Below are 21,381 nucleotides of genomic sequence, written 5' to 3' on the forward strand. Positions count from 1 at the left end.
AGAAATGTCTCATCTGGGTATCCAGAGACTCTACAAATTACAGAGATTCCTCTGGAAAACTGATTACTTCTTTCATTCAAGAAAAATTGGGATTTTTTCTATGATCATGTGAACTATATCCAAACAACAACTTAACTCTAAATCATGGCTAAGAGCTGATCACATTATTAAATGTGTTATGTTGACTATTTATCACTCTACTGTGAGTGTGAATCTAAATTCAAGAGGTTTAGCAGTATCACGAGCAGTTTGGGTTGATTCACATTGCCTTATTTTGCTTAACATTCCCCTAGATTCCAGTGTGTTATAACTGTGATAGCAATATCTAATCAATACCTTGTTTGTAGAAAAGTCTATAGCCATGCAGAAGAAAATTCCCAGCATCCTCTTCTCCAGAAAAATTTGCATTGAGTTTCGCATTTGTGTTCCAGTGGTGCCACCTATTGGTAAAGTGCACATGTCAATCCATGGAAACAGTCATTTCCTTTGACAAGCAAAGACAGGGACATGGGTCTCTCATCAAAGAAGGGCAGCTGCAGTCATGACATAGGCATCATCTGGGACTAGTTTGAGAGCAACTTCCTTGGCTCCTTTGGGACATCCAGCTCCACAGACCATTTTCCACCAAGCTCAGCTCATGTGCCTGCAAATAAACTGCTTGTTGCTGCTGAGCAGGAAGCCTTACTCAACTCATCTTCTGCTTAGCCTGGTCACCACATTTATCCTCTGGGGAAGGTGAGTTATTTGTCTGTCCCATAATGGATGTGGTGTCCATGACAGTCTGCCCAACCCTAAGTGGATCAGACTGTCATAAAAGCTCTCCTTGGTTTTGTCTGACACAGTGACTTGGCCACAAAAGCTCTAGCTTGATGCTTTTGGTTATGGATAACCATCAGTAAGGCAAGGTCCCGGAGGGAGTTAGCTAATACTACTTCCAGGAAATGGTAAAAACTCTATGTGAGTTACTTTGATGTCTCAGTTCTTTATAGAGGCTAACTCTATTTTCTTTCACGATTGACTCAGGAAGGCTTCTCAGACAAAATGAGAGAAAAAAAAAAGAGTAAATGTTCCTGATCTATGAAGATTAATAATTAATGCAGATTAACCACTTTATCTCCCTGGAGAGCATCCCTGAGGAGAGACCCACTGGGCATCCTTGGTAAAGGGAATGACAGCCAGCTGCAGCCTGAACGAACTTTGCCAACCAGGAGACCTGTCCACAGTACTTTTCGGCACAGTTTAGACTTGGAAATGACTAAAAGCCTCATGACAACAGATACCGTCAATTGTCTGGGGATGTCAGCAAATCTGTGCCAGTCCTCCCCCAGTTCAAAGCACTCGTTTCCTCAGCTGTAGTTTCCTTGCCAAGGATGTGCCCAGATTTTGGGAGTTGGTGAGAGGAGAGGAAGTTCAAAGGGGGAACGTAGGTTGAGTAACCCCAGGAAAGCCCCAGAGACCTGCAGACAGTGATCCTGCAAGATGGTTCTGAATGTCTGAATGGGAACATTCGCTCATACAAGCAAGAGGCATTGCCTGAAGGGTACCTCTTCTTAGTACCTCGGCTTGCAAAGGACAGCAGATGACCCCAGGCTGCATCAGACCAACACCAAAATTCATGGAAGAATCAGGAAGAGTCCTGTTGGGAGCACACTTCCTCCATGTTCTCACCTGGTGAGTCATTTCTAGCAACTGTTTCTGCCACATAATTTTCCATGTAGGCTGGAGCCAACCTGGAATGGTGCTGTTCAGCTCCCCACTCACTTCCATCCCATCTTTTCCCAAATATCCCAGCTCTCTTAGAGCCCTGTCTCTGATCCCAACACAGCTCTTCCTGTCCCTTACACTTTCATTTCTGTTTCTTTACATCTTTATTAAACTGTATAGCCACTTTGATAGGAAAATTGAAAAGAAAAAGATATGACGAACAACAAAAAAGCCATAATTATGAAGATTCAATTTAATTTTAAAGGTTGTGGAAGGAGGAAAAAAAAAAAAAGAAGCAGGAGAAGAAGAAACCAAATTAATTTAGCAGGAAAGCATTGCATGAAATATTGTTGGAGTTTAATAACCATGCAAAGACAGATGATATGTGTGGAAAAATTAGTTGTAGGACCTCATAATAGTCTATTAATATTTTCTACAGGCGCAGAAACCCTTTGCTGAATGATTGTAACAAAGTAATCTTCCTTTTAAGACATTAAAAAATATCTTCAAAAGAAGAAGACGGCAGCAATGTACATACTGTACAGAACAGAGACCCCAGTGAGGCATGTCAGATCCCAGGCTAGATTCAGCACAGGCTTCTCTGCTGTGTCATGATGGAGGATCCCCTACCAGGCTGCTTGGTGGGGGTAATTGCCCCAAATGGTGGACAAGGGCCCCTGACACGCATCTCTCCCCACTTTCTGACTGGTGAGGAAAGGTCTTCCTCCTGGCAAAAAGAGTAAAAGCCTCTTCACTTCTGGGAATGAGGTCCCCTGCTTGCTGGGGAGACAGTTGTTCTGGGTGGGCAAATCTGGCCGAGAAATGATCTCCTGGAGGAAACTATTCTGCGTGCAGTCACTGCTCCTAGACACGGCTACTCGGTAGAAGCAGTTTCTCTTTTCTCCAACAAGAAATCCCTATGTTGCCTCTTCCAAAGAAAAGCCCTGCCACTTAGTGATGTGTGGGCTCCTCTAAAGGGGGATGCACAACATATGTTTATTCTTTCAAACAGCCCATTCTGTCAAAGGCTGGCATTGACCTTTGGCATCTCACAGTAGAAGAGACCAAGCACAGTGCGCATCACTGGGTCCAGGTGAAGAAGTCCACAGAGGGGCCCATGCCCAGCCCCACGCACGATTGTGCTTTTCCCTTCCCTCTGCCCTTCAACTTCAGGGAAAGCCTAAACTCAGCTCAGTTGCCCTCCCTCCTTGACTGTGTCATTATAGTCCTGCTTTCTCTAGATATCACACCATACGAGGCCAGAACCTAATGACCAGCCACTATTTCCAGCCACTACTTCACGTCTGCCATCATCATGATGTGATGGCAATGGATGGGTGCCTCACAAATGAAGATGGAGTAACAGCTTTTTTTTTAAAGCAGTCTCAAGACACCAAATGTCATGATCAAGCTCTTCCTGAGCCTAAAACAGCTTTGGATTTGGTCCATGAAGCCAGATACGGTACCAGAGCAGGACAAGGCTGCTGTCTGAGGGCTACGCTGATTGCACAGCCCCATGACCTCAGTGCAAAGAGAAGGATGCTTGGGCTGACTTGTCATCTTCTGTTCCCCAGCACAGATAGGGCAAAGACCTCCCTACTACAGCAAGATCATGGAAAGCTGAGACTGATACTGAGGAGCAGCATGCCCAGAAATAGTGTTGGGCTGAGGCATCAGTGCTGCTCAAAGGCTGTGGCAGCTGGAAGAAGTCCAGGTTTTGGGAAGACAAAGTGAATGGTCAGGCCACAGGAAAGTCATACCCATCCTTCAGCAGCACATGGCTGGTCTCTAAAGATGCATTTCTAATATCATATAGGTCTGAAGGGTTCTGCACACGAAGAGAAGGGCAGTGGTAATGTTCCTGCATAGTACTATGAAACATACACACACACAAGCATATATGTGCACACATGTCATTAAAATTGGTGTTAACAACCAACTCAAGTAAAATATTACCATGACTGCACCAAGACAAAGGAAAGGGAGCAAGGGATGAGAGGTCTCCATCTGTGGACTTTTTAACTTGGCCTCTCGAAAGGATGTATTTCCTTGGTCCTAAATGGGATTTGCTTTAGCTCCAGACAAAACCCTTAGGTTTTTTAAACTCAACTAGGTCACTTCTGCAAGGAAAAAAATAAAATGAAATAAAGAAATTAAATTAGATGCTGAAATGAATAAAATAAAATAAACCCAGGACAAAACCAAACTGCAATTCCTCATTCAGCTTCCCCTTTCTCCTCTTTTAATCCGTATAGTACCATCCAGTTCCAGCCTCCCCCCTTTCCCTTTTTTTAAATACAGTCTAATCCTGAGTGTGAACTGATGTAGTTTGTGTGTCGGGGGTGGGGGGGGAGGAAATCTCTCTCTCTTTCTGCCTTTTTTTTCCCTTCTTCTTTCCTTGGCCCAGTTCATTATTTTTCTTTCTTGTCACTCAGTGTGATAGGTTGAACAGAAGTGCACAGATGAGCACTGAAAACGGTGTCACAAGGCCTTAATCTAGTCTTTAATGCCTGACTTCAGAGATGTCATTTATCTTCTAACTGCAGCAGGCTTCCACCAACTTTATCTCTAATAATATATTGATGGATTAAAAGGGTCGGGCAGGAGACCGGGCTGGAAAAATTGCTTATTGACATCAAAATACAGTGCCCTCAACCTGATAAACATGGAGGGGCTCGTGTATCTCCCAGAATAGTTGGCGTTGCTATAATTTTTTTTTCTAGCATGTTTCTCCCAGGTTCATGGGGTGGTCCAGTAAAATAAACAAACGGAACAAATAAATAAGAAATACAGGTTCTGCATTGACGCAGCCAAGTGGAAGCCCAGCCATTTCTGTAATAGTTTCTTAATGACAGTGCTGTGCAGGGATATTTATTGCAGACTGCAAGCCACGTTTCAAAGCAACATGACAGGGAAAGGCTGCCATTGTTTTAGGCAAGTTAGGGGGTATTAGGACATAGGGGATGAGAGATTTCAACACCCTGTAATAGCATTTTGGGAAGCTGCTTCTTTACCCAGTGGTATAAGAGTCAGGAGCTGTCTAGCAATCTTTATGGCTGAAATTCATCCTTTGCTGCACAGACCTCATGCAAGAAGAATTAAACAGGGGAGGAGAAGGGACTGCCACACAGAGCATCAGCAGAAACGCTGCCCCGACCTCTGCTCTCCACCACAAACCTGGCAGATGGGTACCACTGGGGAAACGACACCTTCTGGGGAAGACATAGCCTTTTTCATGCCCTAGATGCAGCCAGAGAAATCCCCCTTGGTCCTCAGCCACCGTAGGCATATCGACTTGCCACTTGTCCCTGATTTATCTGTCCCTTTCTGATTCCAGCAGTTCTCATTGCACGTGTTGGCTTAGGAAGAGCTTCTCCAAGGCCAAACAGCTTCCCGACACTACAGGAACAAATGTACCTGAGTCTCGGCATCCCAAGAGCTCTGCCAAAGGCAGCAGAAAGGTTCTCCAATGTGCTCTAGTTGGTTTTACTATTCCTGCGGGATTACTGGCAGGGAAAGGCAGTTACAACTGGCACTGGTAGAAGCAGCCACAGGTGAAAATGGTTTCCTTTACAGTGGAGTGAAGATGGCTCAAACATTCACTGCACAAACATTGCATTGCTAGGGAAAGGTGGAGCCCCTGCTGAGTCCATTGCAATGTGACTTTTGTTTGTCTCTTGCTGAGGAAATTTGCTAGAAATAGGACAACTAAAAAGCATGTATCTTCATGCTGAAAGCTCCAACATTTTAAGCCTGACTGATAGTAAAGCCAGGCTGAATGGCAAAGTCCCAAAGCCTTCTCTTGGAAGAAGTTGAGAAAACTGTACTGAACAGGACATCACATTTTGCACTGACGTCCCTGGTTCATTCCAGCTTGAGTTACAGGTGCTCCCCACCCTGTCCCATTTGTCCTCCAACAGGGCTCACTCAAAAATACCACCTATTGTGCACTCCAATGGACATATCCTCCAAAACTGGCTCATGGGCTTCTTGGGAAGCCCATGAGCCACTGAGACAGATGCAGAGACAAACTTTGTCACGAGGGAAAGCATTTGATTTCATTTTCCTGGAAAGAAATCCCATGAAAATCAATCCTCCCACAGAAAATTTTGATTCTTGGCAAAAAGCCTTTTTCTGATCAGGCATTGCCTCAATTCAAAAATACCTGAGCAGCGATGATTCCAAGAAGAGTCACGTTTCATTTCTGCGGAGAGGGATTTTGCGTGAAGGCAAGCTCTACGGTCCTTGTGGAGGTGACAAAGTTATAAGCATCATCATTGCAAGAGTTTTTAATTGTCAGGAGCTCAGGCCGATATGATCATACCCCAAAATTCAAGCTAGGTGGCTTGGAGCAGTGTCAGATCATAGAATCACAGACTGGTTTGGGCTAGAAGGCACCTTAGAATTCATCCAGTTCCAAACCCCTGCCAAGGGCAGGGATATCTTTCTTCTTTGCTCCAAGCCCCATCCAACCTGGCCTTGAGCACTGCCATGGATGGGGCAGCCACAGCTTCCCTGGGCACCCTGTGCCAGCGCCTCAGCACCCTCACAGGGAAGAACTTCTGCCTTAGAAGGTCTAATCTAAATCTCCCCTCTGTCAGTTTAAAGCCATTCTTCCCTTGTCTTATCACTACAGGCCCTTGTCAGAAGTCCCTCTCCAGGTTTCTTTTAGGCCCCCTGTAGGTACTGAAAGACTGTTATAAGGTCTCAGAGCCTAGCAGAAACCACATTTGCCTTGAAAGTGGTCCTTAGCTCTGAAGGGATGGTTTCACAAGAGCTAACAAGCTTATTTACCTTGAAAGACTTATCCTTCCCTGATAGATGGAAATAGTACTGCAGCACATCATATAGACAACATCAGGCACAAAGGTCTCCAGGACACAGAGCCCACAAATAAAGATCAGTGACCAAGTCCCATACCAATGGGCTCTGGAAGAGCAGTGCTGGTAAATACCATTCCCATTCAGGAGCTCTGTGAAACACAAATGTAAATAAATAAATAAATAAAATAAATAGGGAGAATGGGGGAAAAATAGCCTGATGGCCTCTGGTAAGCAACCAAGCCATAACTTGAATTGTGAGCATTGCTCTGGGAGCAAACAGCTGAGCATCACACTGTCTGGCATCCCATTTCCTCAGATGGGAATGATTGGCAGATGCTTGCAGACAGAAGAACACAAGCCTTGCATTATAAGATTGTCTTCCCAAAATTTACCCACTGAAGCACTGAATGTATCAGCTGAATTTATCAGCCGAAGTGCCTCAGAGTTCTGCGAAGCTGCCTCTGGCTGACTACTTGGTGGGAAGAATGTCTCCGATTGTTTTGGCGTGCGGAACTAAAGCAGCTCAGCCACTTTCCCCTACACCTGCCAGTCACTCCTGGTTGCATTTTATCTGAGCACCATTTCCGAATTTCACCATAGTGAAGACTACCACAATACATTTTTGCAAGAGGTAGCTAAAGTGCCAAAGTGCGAAGATTGTTACACCTCAAACAGAAATTGAATAAATTACTGTTGCTAAAAATCATAGAATCATAGAATCATAGAATGGTTAGGGTTGGAAAGGACCTCAAGATCATCTAGTTCCAGCCCCCCTGCCATGGGCAGGGACACCTCTCACTAAACCATCCAACACAAGGCTTCATCCAACCTGGCCTTGAACACTGCCAGGGATGGAGCACTCACAACCTCCCTGGGCAGCCCATTCCAGTGCCTCACCACCCTAACAGGAAAAAATTTCCTCCTTATATCCAATCTAAACTTCCCCTGTTTAAGTTTTAACCTGTTACCCCTTGTCCTGTCACTACAGTCCCTGACAAAGAGTCCCTCCCCAGCATCCCTATAGGTCCCCTTCAGATACTGGAAGGCTGCTATGAGGTCTCCACGCAGCCTTCTCTTCTCCAGGCTGAACAGCCCCAACTTCCTCAGCCTGTCTTCATACAGGAGGTGCTCCAGTCCCCTGATCATCCTCGTGGCCCTCCTCTGGACTTGCTCCAGCAGTTCTATGTCCCTTTTATGTTGAGGACACCAGAACTGCACACAATGCTCCAGGAAAATAGCTATTTAGTACCCATATTCTGTTAAGGAAAAAAACTCAACCTGAGTTTTTTTAAGTGTCATTTTTTACATGTGTCTGCTTTTTTCACACTCCTTGGCAAGCAGAGAAATACCCCAAAATGAGGTGGTTTTCTCCCTCAGAAGTGGAATTCTCTGAAGCTTTTTGCAGGACTTCGCTCCCTTCCCACTGAATTCCCTGGAAGGCTCCACAGGGATATAACCAACACAGAGTTTGGCCAGTGCTGCTTGGTTTTAGCACCTCACTATTCTCTAAGACCTTTTGCAAATCCACTTTTTCCATATTCCCTTTGATCGCCCCATCACTCTCTGAATTTCCAGCTAATCACTTGTAATAAAAAGGTGGGGGGGAAGTAGCATTTCTCATCCCAAAGATGAATGTTTTGCATGGCCATTTACATGGCCATGAGGCACAACAATGTGTTGTGCATCACAGGTCAGCTGTGAGCTGCATCCTGCAGCCAGACTCAACCCGTCTATAGACCCTGCTGTAGTATTACTGCTCTGCTCACAGGAGTGTGACACTAAGGAAGTATCAACCATAAATTACAGCTCTTCACTGCCTACTTCCACTGTTGTCCACAGCACTGGGGTTTTCTCCCCAAGGCTCAACTATTTTTCACTGTTAGGTATTAACATATTTTACATGGGAATGATTTTGCTGCTTAATGGACTAGTAAACTCATTAGACTGTGTTATTTTTTCCCACGGTTGGTCATTTAAAATAAAGAATATCCAGATCACACTTGGCCATCCTTACCTGTTTTCCTATTATTCTCCAGAAATAATTGCCAATGATTTAATGGAGCAGTTCCCAAAAAGCTTGGGCAGGCACATCTATTTGTTGTACTGCATCCTTCGTCTTCCAAGGTGCCTTCTCCCTCAAGCCACTTTTCCCCTGAAGAATCACACTGTCAAAGCCCTCATTATATTATAACTTCTATGCCCCTCTTCTCTTCTCTTCTCACCTTGTTAAATACTGTTGGAGCAAAGGAGTTCAGTAGCTCTACCATTTTAGCAACACATTGATTTTGTCTCCCTCTTCATTTATTAATGGAACTACTTTCTCTCTAGTATTCCCTTTTCCCTGATATAATTGTAAAAGCTCTCTTTATTCCCCTTAAGCCTTTCTGCTCTCTGAGCTGGCCTTATCTTTTCCCTGCAAGCCTTAACAGACTGTATATTCTTGTTTAGTTCTCTTTCCCTTCTCCAGTTTTCACTATAGGTTCTTTCTTTACGCTCCTATCTTTCGCCTGCGCTTTGTTATGCCACATTGGATGCTACTTGTCCTTCCATTTATTTCAATGGGAACAGTAGCATGTTCCACTCTATGGTGCTATTCTGGTGTTTCTGGCCTTCTCTCACCCCTCTGCATTTAACAACTCGCCCTGGTGCCCCTGGTTCATGGCTGGCCACAGGGGAACCACATGAGGTGACAGGCTAGAAAAGGCACCATCTGTGGCAAGTCCCACACCTTGGCATCCAGGTATGTGTTCCCATCTAGAACGAACCAAAGCAACTTCCCCAAATTACAGATCCTATTTTTCCCACCGGCCGTTCAGAGCCAACACTTGGTTGTGAACCCCAGGCCACAGCGTTTCCAAGAAGCAAGAGGGGAAGTTCACAGTGCAGTTTTAATTACTGTCTACAGTCCAAAGGAGGCAAAAGACTGGATGGATTTTACCGGGGCCTCTGTGAAATTTCTGAATGGGATCTTGTATTATAAGCACTGCAATAACAGGGGGACAGACTGAAGGGCTCATGAGCCACCCTGGTTCTCTGGGTCTCTTGCTTTTTGCAAGTGGAATATTTTCCTATTCCAGAAAAGAAAAAAATCACAGTACTTTATTGAATGAATCATCGTTTCATCCGGAAGAATCAAAGCGCTGCATTTTTAAAATAAGGAAACATGCTTCAATTACACTAGATTTAGAACATGTTAAAATGAGGCACTTTCCTGAAATTGTAACAGATTCACACAGTTCTTTTGCTAAGTCTGAATCTGCATTTTCCCATACAAAATGTTTGGGTTTTTTTGTTTCGTTGGTTTTTCAGCGAGTCCACAAAATGAAGATAGGAATTATTACAAGGCCAGAAAACAATGCCTTTGAGGAAAGATTGAAGAAGCTGGGGTTACTCAGCTGGAGGAGAGGTGGGACACTGCTATAATCTCCAAGTACAGAGGAGGCTTATGGAAAGAGGAAGGGATAGCTTTTCTTCCTGGTAGGTAAGATAAGTAGTCATGAGCTTAAACCACAGCAGGAGAGGCTAAGGCTGGATATGCAGAAATGAGGCTGCTGAAGTGCAGAGACAGGCTATTGGGTAAGAAGGTTTTGCCCATACTGGCGGAGGTGTCTATGCAACAGACAAGACCACTACCCACCTGGAGCAGTAGGATTTAAAAGATGCTGCTGCAAAGGTCATCCTAGGGTCCTTTCCACCTCTCTCTGCCTAGGATTTCACTGACACTGCTGTCCTAGCAAGCACCAGTCTGTAATGTTCAATGTTTTTTGGATACTGCAACACTTCTATAGCACTGTGTGGTTTTGGTAGATCCAGAGAGGAATATCTCAGAAGACCTGCTTAGTCTCCAAATCTCCCATGAAGCAGAGTCACTACGGTAGGAGCTGCCTGTGTTGAGCACTGCCAAAGCATAAATTTCTACAAAAACATTATCTAGAACATAAAAGACCCAGGCACTGAAATACAGCTAGATCCATGAAGCCAAAAACCCCAAGCCCTAGCACAGGCACAGAGGGACAGGGATCCTTCAGGGAGTTTGGCATTGCTCCCTTCTCTAAGTGTCCCCTGGTGTGCACAGAAGTTATAGCATGGCTAACTCCAGGAAATTAAAACAGAAAGAGATATAAAGAAGTTGCCTGAGCTGAGAGGTTGAAATGAGAACATTTGAAGCTGCGTGGCAGGAAAAGGTGAATTATAACCCATTTCTTTGGAATCTATTTTCCAGTCATTGAACATTTGTAGATTAACAAGTAGTAAGGCCAGAAAAGATGCTTAAAGTGTTCTAGGCTGGAGCGACAGTGATGGGAGACTGTGACAGAGTAGAGCTTGTGTTTAGCCCAGAGGGCCATAGTAGAGATGTTTGTCCAAGGACTGTGGGAGGCAACTGGCTAGAAATGTTCTAGATTGATGCCATCAGTCAAGAATATTCTGGAAACTGGAAAAAGTGCAGTAGGCTTGGCTGGTTTCATTACACAAATTCTCAGCTATTTTTGGGTGTCTCAAAATCAGTGCAATGAACCCCACACCAGCCTGGACACAGCACAGCTATTTGTGCTGGGGAACAAACAACAGTGTCAGCACAAGGCTTTCATCGTCCTGAGATGAAGTACAGAGATGGTTTGATATAACACATTGCTAGACTTGCTTCTCTGGCTGTCTTGTAACATAAACTATCGCTGCTGCTGTTATCAAGAATAAATATAATCATCTATATAAACAAGTTCGAAAATGTCACACATCTTTAAGCAATTTGGAAGAGATTCTCCCAGCAAAGGGGTGAGTTTTGCAAAGTGCCTGATGGCCGTCGCAATCATCCCCTCAGGCACAAGCTCAACAAGTTTTCCAGTCCAGGAGCTAGCTCCAGGATGGTCTGTTGTTAGGAAAAGGTGAGCCAGTACAAATGCCATCAAGCTTGGAACAGGCATCAACACAGTCATATTGGGATGCTCAAGGACATAAAAATGTGGAGTATAACTGTGCTGGTCATACCATCCAATAAATCCAACCAGGCAGGCTGCAGTAAAAGAAAGGCTCCTGATCCTTGTAACTTTCCTAGCAACATTTCCATTAGTCCGGGCACACCCATGAAAATGCTCTTTCCAGCAATTTGGGAACCTTCTTCCTGCAAGAGAGCAAAGATTGCATATTAACTCTTTAAAAGATGAGATAACACTATGCCTTCAGCTTGCCACACCCAAACATGTCTTTCTTGGCTTTCCTTCATGCAAGAGCATAAGATTAGTGCATTTTGATGCTTTTGAAGACTGTATCACACAACCCCTTCCCTCCACCATTCATCTCCAGAGCAGCTGGGGGTTTTGCCCTATTGGTTTTGCTGGGACATACTTCCAGAGTCTTGATGCTGTAAGGTTAGAAGCACAACCACAACACCAGCCCCAGCATTCCTTTACCCATTGTGTAATCATGGCAAGTCTTTAAGCATTTGAAGGAGGGGGGATGGAGGAAGGAGTTCCATGTTTGCAGAAAAAAGAAACAATAATTCCTTCAGCAGTTTGATGTTAAAATAAACCATAAAGGCTTGTAAGCGGCTCTGAAGCTTGAATGTCAGAAGTAGACCCCGGGGACGTGGATTAGAGGGCACAATGAAGGTGAGTCTGTGAAATGAGCATCACGGATCTTTGGACGATTGTTAATAAGAACACAGAAATGCAAATCTCCAGGAGCCAGTGAGGCATCAGCCTGTGTGCCTACAAATACACATGTGACTCCAATCAAATTAAGGGAGATTCACACCATGATGGTAAAAGGCACATGGCTGAATTGATGTCTATTACAGCACAGAGGCTTATCTCCTGCTGGCGGACAGCAAGAGGTCCCACACAGAAGCAAGCCCAGTGTCCCTTCTTGTACAGAAAATGTAGAGAAGCGACCCTACCTAAATCAGGCTGGGTCCATTTATGGTTCTCTTTGGGGGCATTTGGTCACCTTATGTAGCACTACCTAGAGGTTCCCTTACATGTGAAACAAGCAAATTGCAAGCAGTTTAGTGAATCTTGACTGCAACTACAAATAACACATCCGATGATCTCCTTTCTTCTCCTTTTCACTTGGTTTTGTACGGGCATCCATCCCAAACTCCTTATGAAGCTGAGATGCTGCTAGAGAAAAAAACTGAGCAGAGTATTGTGCACCAGTTCCTCATGCACTAAGGGCTTTCTTCTGGCTGGCTATGACTTAAGGTTGTTCTTTTATTTTGGGTTTACAGGCTGAAAATGAGCCCTAATTCCAGCCTAATGCAAGCTTTGCTGTGCATCTGCACAATGAGTCATTGCATGCACCCTTTGCATAAAGATAAGCTCTTACAGAAGTGGTTTGTCAGCTCAAGACCCGATGAGAAATGACTAATGCTTCTACAACAAGCTTTGAGTTCTGTTTCGAACAACACAATATTTGGGTACTTGGGGATCAGTAAGTAAAGTGTTGAGCAAGGGTCTCCTCAAGACCTGGACTGTGCTCAGAAGCAACTCTGATCTTGGAAACTGCAGGCATCTTCCCAGCCAGCACTCAGTCCTTACATAAGACCTTCCCTTTCTGTTCGCAGATGTTGCCATTGGACCTTCTTCTACAATGGCTAAATGCAAGCCAGAGCGAATGACGGGTAGCCGCTAAATACATGATATATTACAGCATTTAGGGAAGGATAGAGAATATCTTTGCAGTCTCCCAAAACTCTTAACTTTAAAGCTACTGCAGATTTGGCCCAATCTTAGTTTGCAGCCCTTAGGAAATGTTAGCAAAGGCAGATACCCCATCCCTGGCAGTGTTCGAGGCCAGGCTGGATGGGACTTGGAGCACCCTCCTCTACTGGAAGGCATCCCTGCCCGTGGCAGGTGGTTGGAACTGATGAGCTTTAAGGTCCCTTCTAACCTAAACCAGCCTGGGATTCTGTGGTCAGGCACATTGAAGTAAATGTGGGGACTTCCAACAGACTGAGGGAAGAACCCAAGCTTTTGGTGAACCTCAAATCCACGTCCCTCCAGATCTCTGCTACAAGCAGCAAGGAGAAAATGTGCCACACCAAAGTTAACACTGGGTGTGTTACATGTTATGTCTCCAGAGCAGAGACAAAACAAGCTTCCACAGGCACATCCCCTCCTTCTTTTTCTTCTGAATCCTTTATTTTCCCCCCTTTCTCATTCTGTCTTTGCTTGCATTTCAAGGTTAAAAAAAGTCAGGATACAATAGTAAATATGTAAGATTAGCTCCTAAAATATGTTAGCAAGTGAAAGCTAAAGAAAGCAAAATGAATTTAAAAAAGGCTTTCTTGAAGCTTAGAACAGAGGCAGTTCTTTTGATCCTTTATCACACACTAACAAAAAAAGCACCAAGCGAGATACATATATATATAATATACATATAATAATATATTTATGTACTCTATATGCGCGGGTATACGTGTGTGTGTATATGTGTGTGTGTATTTTAATTCACATAGGCTTTCCTTTCTTTAAAATGCTGCAAGAAGCTTTTTTTTCTGCAGATTTCTTTTTCTTTCTTTTTTTTGATATTTCAAAGCTGGCAGTTCAGTAAATGGCTGGAACTGCCACATCTCTGTTCTTGCTAAAGAAATCAATGCTAATCCTATTACTGGCAGTTATCACCTATCCCAGAAACCACGGCTAAAAGAAAAAAAAACACCGAGATGTCAAAGTAGGAAAAAAGCATGGGGGAAGGGGAGAAAGCGCCCTTCATTCACTTTCAAACAGTGATTGTTTTCTTATTTTTGATCATTTTTTCCTGTTAAGAGAGAAACTAAACCACAGGAAAAAAAAGAAATAAATGGGGGGGTGGGAGGAAGGAAAAAAGAAATAAAGGGAAAAAAACCCAATGCTCATATAGCATTAAGGGCCTACCTTAAACCTATGCACCCACACGTAAACCCAGGCATCACTGAGAGCTGAGGCTCACCCCGCAGTGCAGAGGCAGGGAGTGGGGACCCAGTGACCAGGCAAAGAGCATCCCATGTCTCCAGGTCTGCTGCCCTGCCAGCTGCCAGTGCTACAGGGCTGCCTGCAGATCCCAAGGGATTGCTCGGAGCCGGTGCTGTCAAAGCAGGGTGAGATGGAAGGTGTCAGCTCCTATTTGGGTGTGTTTGCCATGTAGGGACCCCTCCAAAGCACCCACCTAGGTATTTGCACAGGGAAAGAAATTGCTTGAGGTTTGATGTGCTGCCTCTGCTTGGTGCAGCCAGCTGTGGACGCGGCCAGACTCCCCTGCCTGCTCCAGATGTGAGCAGATGCCCCATTTTCCTAATACAGAGTAATTCCCCTGATGCAAGTCATGCTCTGTCTGTCCTTCACATTTGCAGTTGTTTTCAGAAGGCTCGGGGAGGTTAGTGCAGATCATACTTCACCACCCATATGTGATCTCCTCAAATATCATTTTTATGTGCCTACATCTTTGCTTCTCTTCCCATGTGCCTCTACGACACCGTCTACACTACTTGAGCATCCTCAGTGTACACCTCACCTGCCTGGGATTTCAAGGTCCCTGTTGTGGTCGTGATAAGAAGATGCTGAAAAGATGGAACTCTTGAGGTCAGCTCACTCTGTGAAGGCCTATCAGCTCTTTTAGCCTACCAGCTGGCCCTGACCAGACTTTGGGTGGTCAGATATCCCACCTGAGTACATATTATACTAAAAGCCAAGATCAGCAGCAGCATTTGAACCTGTGCTTTGGGGAAGAGGCATTCAGCTCCTATCCATTAGACCATACCATCCTCCTTGCTGATACATTGAGGTCAGGCTGGTCCCAGACACACAGCTCACGAGTAACAAGCAGGAAAAGACAGCACAAACCAAATGAGCAGCCAAGAAGGAAATAAAAATAAACCCAGATCAAATGCTTGGAAATCAAATGCTGGAAAAGCAGACAGACAGGTATCTGCTCCAGCTAACCACAAGCTGGTGCATTTCTGGCATCTGGGGAAGCATTTCCATAGCACATCAAGCTTACCACCTCTACCACCATAGGAATCGCTTCCAAACTCTCACTTTTAAGCAAAATCTCAGTTCATTCAGGGCACTGGCTCACTGGCCAATGAGCCAGTGGAGATATTTGGAGCCTGCTGGGGATATTTTTTTCCATCTTGAAATTCTGAGGCAGAGTTACTACCAATTTAGGGCTTTGAGAATATCTTGAACTTGTGCAAAATGGGGGAGTCAGCAAGGGATGAAGGAACCACTAGGAGCCATGATAGGAGGGACCAAAACGCAGACACTTAATTTTTGTTGTTATTTGCAACCAGCAAAACTGACCAAAGAAACAAAAAGCAACAGGAGGAGGAAGGTATTGGGCTTGCTTTCCTCTGCCCTCTGGCTGGTTTGTAGGTCCTGCTGCTGCACAGGGTTGTTCCTGCCCTCCCTGCCCAGCAGATCCACCACGATCACCTCTGATGGTCTCTCCATGCATATCCAGCTTCCCCTGCTGGCAAGTAGGAAGTAGGTGATGTAGGAGAGAAAATAAAAAGAGATGGTAAGGTCTTACAGGGCTAAAAAGCAGGCCATCAAGACACTATGGGTAACAGAGGGAGAGCAGAGTTAATGACACCTTGGGATAGATCAGACTCACACAGTCTGTGCACAGCATGTCACAGTGCCAGGGCAGAGCAGAGATATTTCCATCACAGGATGTGGCAGGGAGCAGGCAGTAGCAATGCTTGATAGCAAAACAGAGGCAGGGGTTGAAAAGGAAATCGTAAGGATTCCTTAGTACATAGAAAGAAATGCATAAAAGCAATTCCTGCATGTGGCTGGGGTTTCAGAGGGGACAGAGACAGCTGCGAGAATACGTATTTGTTTGCTTTCGTTTGGAGGTGCTAAATAAAAACAGTTGTTGAACAACCCCAAACTAAAAATAGTCCTAGTTTGACTCAAAAGCAGGAAAAAACATATCATTTTGATATGAGGTTTTTTTCACCATTTTAGTACAGTGAAGTGATTTTTAACAAGGATTATTCTTTGACTTGGGTGGGCACAAAACATTAACAGTATGCCAAAGTAGCCACAGAATAATATAGGAGTCTCAAAAGCTTTCTTTTCTATAGCAGAAAATGGTGGTGAAACCAAATCTATAGCTTGCAGTGATGGAAAACACAACCCCAAGTGTGCACAGACCCAGGGTCCCCATCACCTTCCTCCCAGACCAGAAAAAGAAAGGAAAACAAACAGGTTTTCATTTCCTAAGCAAGTTTTTCTTTCCCTGCTGGAGGACATGGTTGGATGAGCCCTGTCTTACCCTTACCTGTTCCTTGCCCATCAGCAGGAAGGCAGTAGAGCACAGCATGATGTCATATTTCTGACGGCAGGTGACAGCAAGACACAGACAGTGATGGACGGTCATCAACAGGCTCCAGGGTATTCCTGTCCTCTGTCCCCAGCCAGCTGGAGTGTAAACATCTGCAGGAAAGCAGTCCCTGAAATAAAACAGAGACAGAGCAATGCAACCACAGCAGGCAAAAGTGTAGGAGAGGAGATCATCATGTAGAAGAGCGATCACCCTGGGTGGCTTAAGCTGTGAATCCCCCCCAGAAGAATTCCACTTCTTAAAAGCATCACTTTAAGAATATTTTTTTAATAGTGAGGGTTTCTTTTGTCCTTGTTTTCCACCTTTAAAATAAAAGCTAGGCACTCAGCTGAAGATCCAGCATGGAGACTTGAATGGAATCAGCTGTACTACCAGAAGATGAAAGTCTGTGCAATTAGAAGCATTATTCACTATTTATACAATGTCAGCTCTCTCCCAGTATCAATATTTGGCAACTCTCTTTAGAACTGTGTGGGTTTTAGCCTCTTTTGTAGTTCAATAAGTAGGAAGATGGCCCTACTGCAAGCCGTGGATTTGAAAGGCATGAAATCAGTGTGCCCCAGGAGCTACTTTCTGCCCAGGCTGTGCTATGCTCCCATGGGATAAAGCCAGGAGGACTCCCTTCCCGAAGCGTGCAGCAGGATGGACACAGAGCTCTTAGAAGGGTGGTAAATCTGGTACCTGCTTTCTCTTAAAGCACTGCATGTTTATAAACAGGATTTCCCCGTTTGCTCAGGCACCTTTTAGCTGCAAACAGCCATCTTGATTTCTAACTCCCAGCTCTTTTCTGCACAAACTGAGGTTTCCAAAGAGTCCTGCCAATGTGGTGCACACAAATGGCATTGTGAAAAAAAGTGGGGGCTGAAGGATTTCCAGAGTACAGTCGGGAATATGCAAACTGAGCAGTGATTGACCATGGAAAGGGAGCACAGCTCCCCAAATCGTTTTTCTCTCTCTTGCTGTGCTTACAAGTGCAGCAGGGAGGAGAACACTGCCAGTGCCAGGCACAGGAGGGGACTTCTGGGGATGCTTCCAGGCATCCCTTCCCTTGCAAGCCACAGAACAGCCTGGTGTTGCAACAGAGGTCAGAGCCTGGAATTGCCCAGGAAACCTGCATCCCCTCCACCCCAGACACAGCCAGTTTTCCTGAGCAAACTGCCATTTCTTTGAGATGTGGAGATGCTTTCGCTGCCAGTAACAATGACAAGCTGCTAAATGGTGTCAGTGACTGTCTGAGCACTGGTTAAAATAAACCATCCTTTTAACGCCCGTGGCGTTCTACCACATCATCAGCACAAGGCTGGCTCAACTCAGGGATTGATGCCTCTTTAATTATATAAATCAAAATAAATAAAATATCATGCCCTTGGGCCTGTTGCAGAGTGTTGAGCCTGATAGGAAAGCACTTGAAGGCAGAGTAGCTTTGGGAAAAGGCAGCTCGCTGCGCTGCATGCAACTGAAGGGAGGAAAGAAAAATGACGCTGAAAGATCAGACCCATGCATGGAAGTCTGAAGGAGATCAGGAGCTGCCGACAAAGCCCATTTCCAGGAAGGAAATTGCCTCAGCTCAAAACAAGCACAAGCAAAGAGCTGGGAAATGAGGATGTGTCAGGGCAGGAGGGCTGGATCACTCCATTCACAGTCATTTTACACCCAATTAATCAAAACCACAGGAAAGATTCTTCTTGCTACTCATTCCAGTGAAAACAAGAGCTGCTGGGGGAAGGTCCCACTGAAATGGAGCTACTTTGGCTTCTTGCTATCATGGACAAAACTTAATTTATTCAAATCAAGATCTCCCAGTCTAGGAGACAAAGAGGTTGCAACTGTACATGCTCTTTCCCTAGGTTACTTTTTGACCCCATGGTATTCTGGCATGGCACTGCAGAGCCTCATGAATCTTCTTTAATGGCCAATATAGCCATGACTAAAGGTAAAAAAATACAATAAAATTAAAAACTGGATCTAATTAATTTTTCTTTTTTTAAGGAAAATTTAACAAATCACAACAGAAACGAAGCCTTTCAGGACTACCTTGGGGAAATACTTTGCCTTTTTGAAGGCAGTGAACAGCTTACCAAAGCCACCAGCTAATTCTTCATCTCCTCAAGACTGAGCAAAGGCTGGATGTATTTACAGGAGAGATATGCATGAGATCAACTGCAACCTACTGCCCCCCCATCACCGAGGGTGACTGGGCAGAACAGCAGTGATTGGGACCACCCCATCCAGCCGCCACTGTGGTTTTGTCAGGCCTACAAGCAGGTGAAGCGCTCATCACCAGCACATAATTACCCCATCTCTAATCTTAATTTCAAGTATTTCCCCATGAAATGTTGTCTGTTTACATTTCCAGTCTTAAAAAATTCATATCAGAAAATGGCATAATGTCATATTTATATTATTTGGATATTCTGAGTTTACTGCTCACTCCATTGGGGGGGGGGCAGGTTAGAAACCACGTAATATACGATATAAAATACATGTTTGTGCACTGTGTATAATTTAATGCATGAGATACACAAGATCTTCCAGCAGAGAGTGTTTTAAACAACAGCATTTTAGCCTCCAAAGCACGGCAGCAAGGGAAACATTTTCCATGCTCAGTTTCTCTGCTATTGGAACATTTGTTTTTTATTCTGAATATTTCAGCACATCTATTTACCTGGCACTATATTTAGTACCACAGTACCAAGATGGCATATATAAAGATTCAATTGCAATTCCCATCTGATGTCCCTTCCCTCTCCTTTTTACCCCCTTTTTTACGTCCGCACTCTGAATTCAGCACAAAGTTGGTGTGTTTAATTTAAAAAGAAGTAAAACGTGCCAGGAGACGCCTCAGACCACTGCAAATCACCTACTTTATAGAGGCAGTAAAATTGTGTATCGGATTAAAAATGATGCTGATCTGAAATTTATGATAACTTTTAATGGCATTATAATTTTTTTTCCCTGTGCGCTCCATCACTGAATCGTTTGGATGCACAGTGCAGCAAGATGAAATTTGTAAGGGAAGAACATTACATAGGCAAGCACCGATGGGGGAAAAAAAGGGCAGCGGAATAATGCAAGAGCCCCTTTTGGGTGTGAGAAGGATGCTGCCACCGCATGCTCTGCATGGCCCGTGGGGCTGGGCTGATTGTTCCCTGCAGCACAAAGGCATGGATATGCTCAGTGCCACAGAGTGAAATACAACCCCCAGCAGAAAGTGGTTATTTAGGAGAGCACTGGGACTGAATCATGCTGGGTGTCTCTTGCAAAGGTCTAGTTTCTGGCACGATTCAAGGCTCCTTTTCCCTCTGCTAAGCAAAGACTGCAGCAGGTGCATCAGTCATTTGGCTGTGTACCTACCCTGAGACTATAGAGATCATCTGCCAGCGTCACAGCTCTGCAACTTCTTGTTCTGCTTAGGGCAGGTCTATGAGGACAACTCCAGCCAGCACTCAGCCCTGAAATGGCTTTGGTGGAGAGAGATGCCAGCTAAGTCTGTGAAGAAAGACCCACCAAAGGTTCTCCGTGTAAAGCCATTTTAAGTTTTTAAGTCATGGCTTGATCCTGTGGAGGTGGTAACACAGATCCAATCCCAGGGCATTAAGAACCAAGGGTATTTATGAGTGTGCAGACCCAGGAGGGCAGCAGTCTACCCTACATGTGAGTCAGATGCATACCAGAGAAACCAACGCTGCCCTCCATTCACTGTATATTGACAGAAAAGGGACTCAGCAGAGATGCAAGCACCAAAATCAACAGCTGTCAGCAGCCCAGCTGGCATCCAGGAGGGAAATGTCAAAGCATCATGTTGTTACCCAGGTACCACCTACTTTCTGCCCAGCCAAGGAGAAAAAGCACCATGGTCATGTAACTAAACACTCTGTCATGGTAATACACAGGAGAAGCCACAAGCAATCTTAAAATCTGCCTTTCCATGGCCATGACTTTGCAAAGCAATAGACATTCTCTAAGAGAAACAAAGACAGTAGTACATCAGTTATAAATTGCTAAGTGTATGCATGCATGTAAACAGTGAGCTTATTAACAGCCACAGAACACTGAATCCCACTATTTCAATTTATAATCATATTTGTGCAAAAGCAAACCCACAACAAGTCAATAGCTTGGAGTTCCTCGGGAGAAGTATCTCTGCATTCAAGGAGCCAAAGTGGTGGCACTGCAACTTCTTAAAGGAGGTGCTGGGGAAACCATCAAAATTCTGTGATACCACCCTGGGTTTGTTATTGCTGCCTTCAAAAGTGGGTAGTGAAACTTCCATTCTCCCCCTCCTCTTCTTCATTTATTTCATCTCCTTCTCTAAATTCTGTGAGACTACTCCACAACAAAATATTAACTGCTGTGATTGTTTTGCTGTATTATGTGAAGTCAAAACCCTTCCGAATTGTATTTTGCCGTGCACCTGCCTTTAAATACGTGTGTTCCATCATTCCACAGCAACACATACAATTTAAAACAAACAAGTGAACAAACAATGGCCTGATTCTCTGATCAGTGTGGTTTACACCTTCACTTCTTA

At 44.5% G+C, this 21,381-nt stretch overlaps 1 long non-coding RNA gene across 1 annotated transcript; it reads right to left on the reverse strand.

Annotated features, from left to right (window-relative positions):
- Nucleotides 1–353: 353 nt before the first annotated feature.
- On the reverse strand, nucleotides 354–16,936 carry LOC136010985 (uncharacterized). Its single transcript, XR_010611126.1, has 3 exons — nucleotides 16,788–16,936; nucleotides 11,514–11,646; nucleotides 354–440 (listed from the first exon to the last, which is right to left on the reverse strand). It is a non-coding gene; the product is annotated as an uncharacterized LOC136010985 (long non-coding RNA).
- Between the last annotated feature and the right edge of the window lie 4,445 nt (nucleotides 16,937–21,381).

This window comes from Lathamus discolor, chromosome 3, assembly GCF_037157495.1.
Source record: "Lathamus discolor isolate bLatDis1 chromosome 3, bLatDis1.hap1, whole genome shotgun sequence".
NCBI lineage: Eukaryota > Metazoa > Chordata > Aves > Psittaciformes > Psittacidae > Lathamus > Lathamus discolor.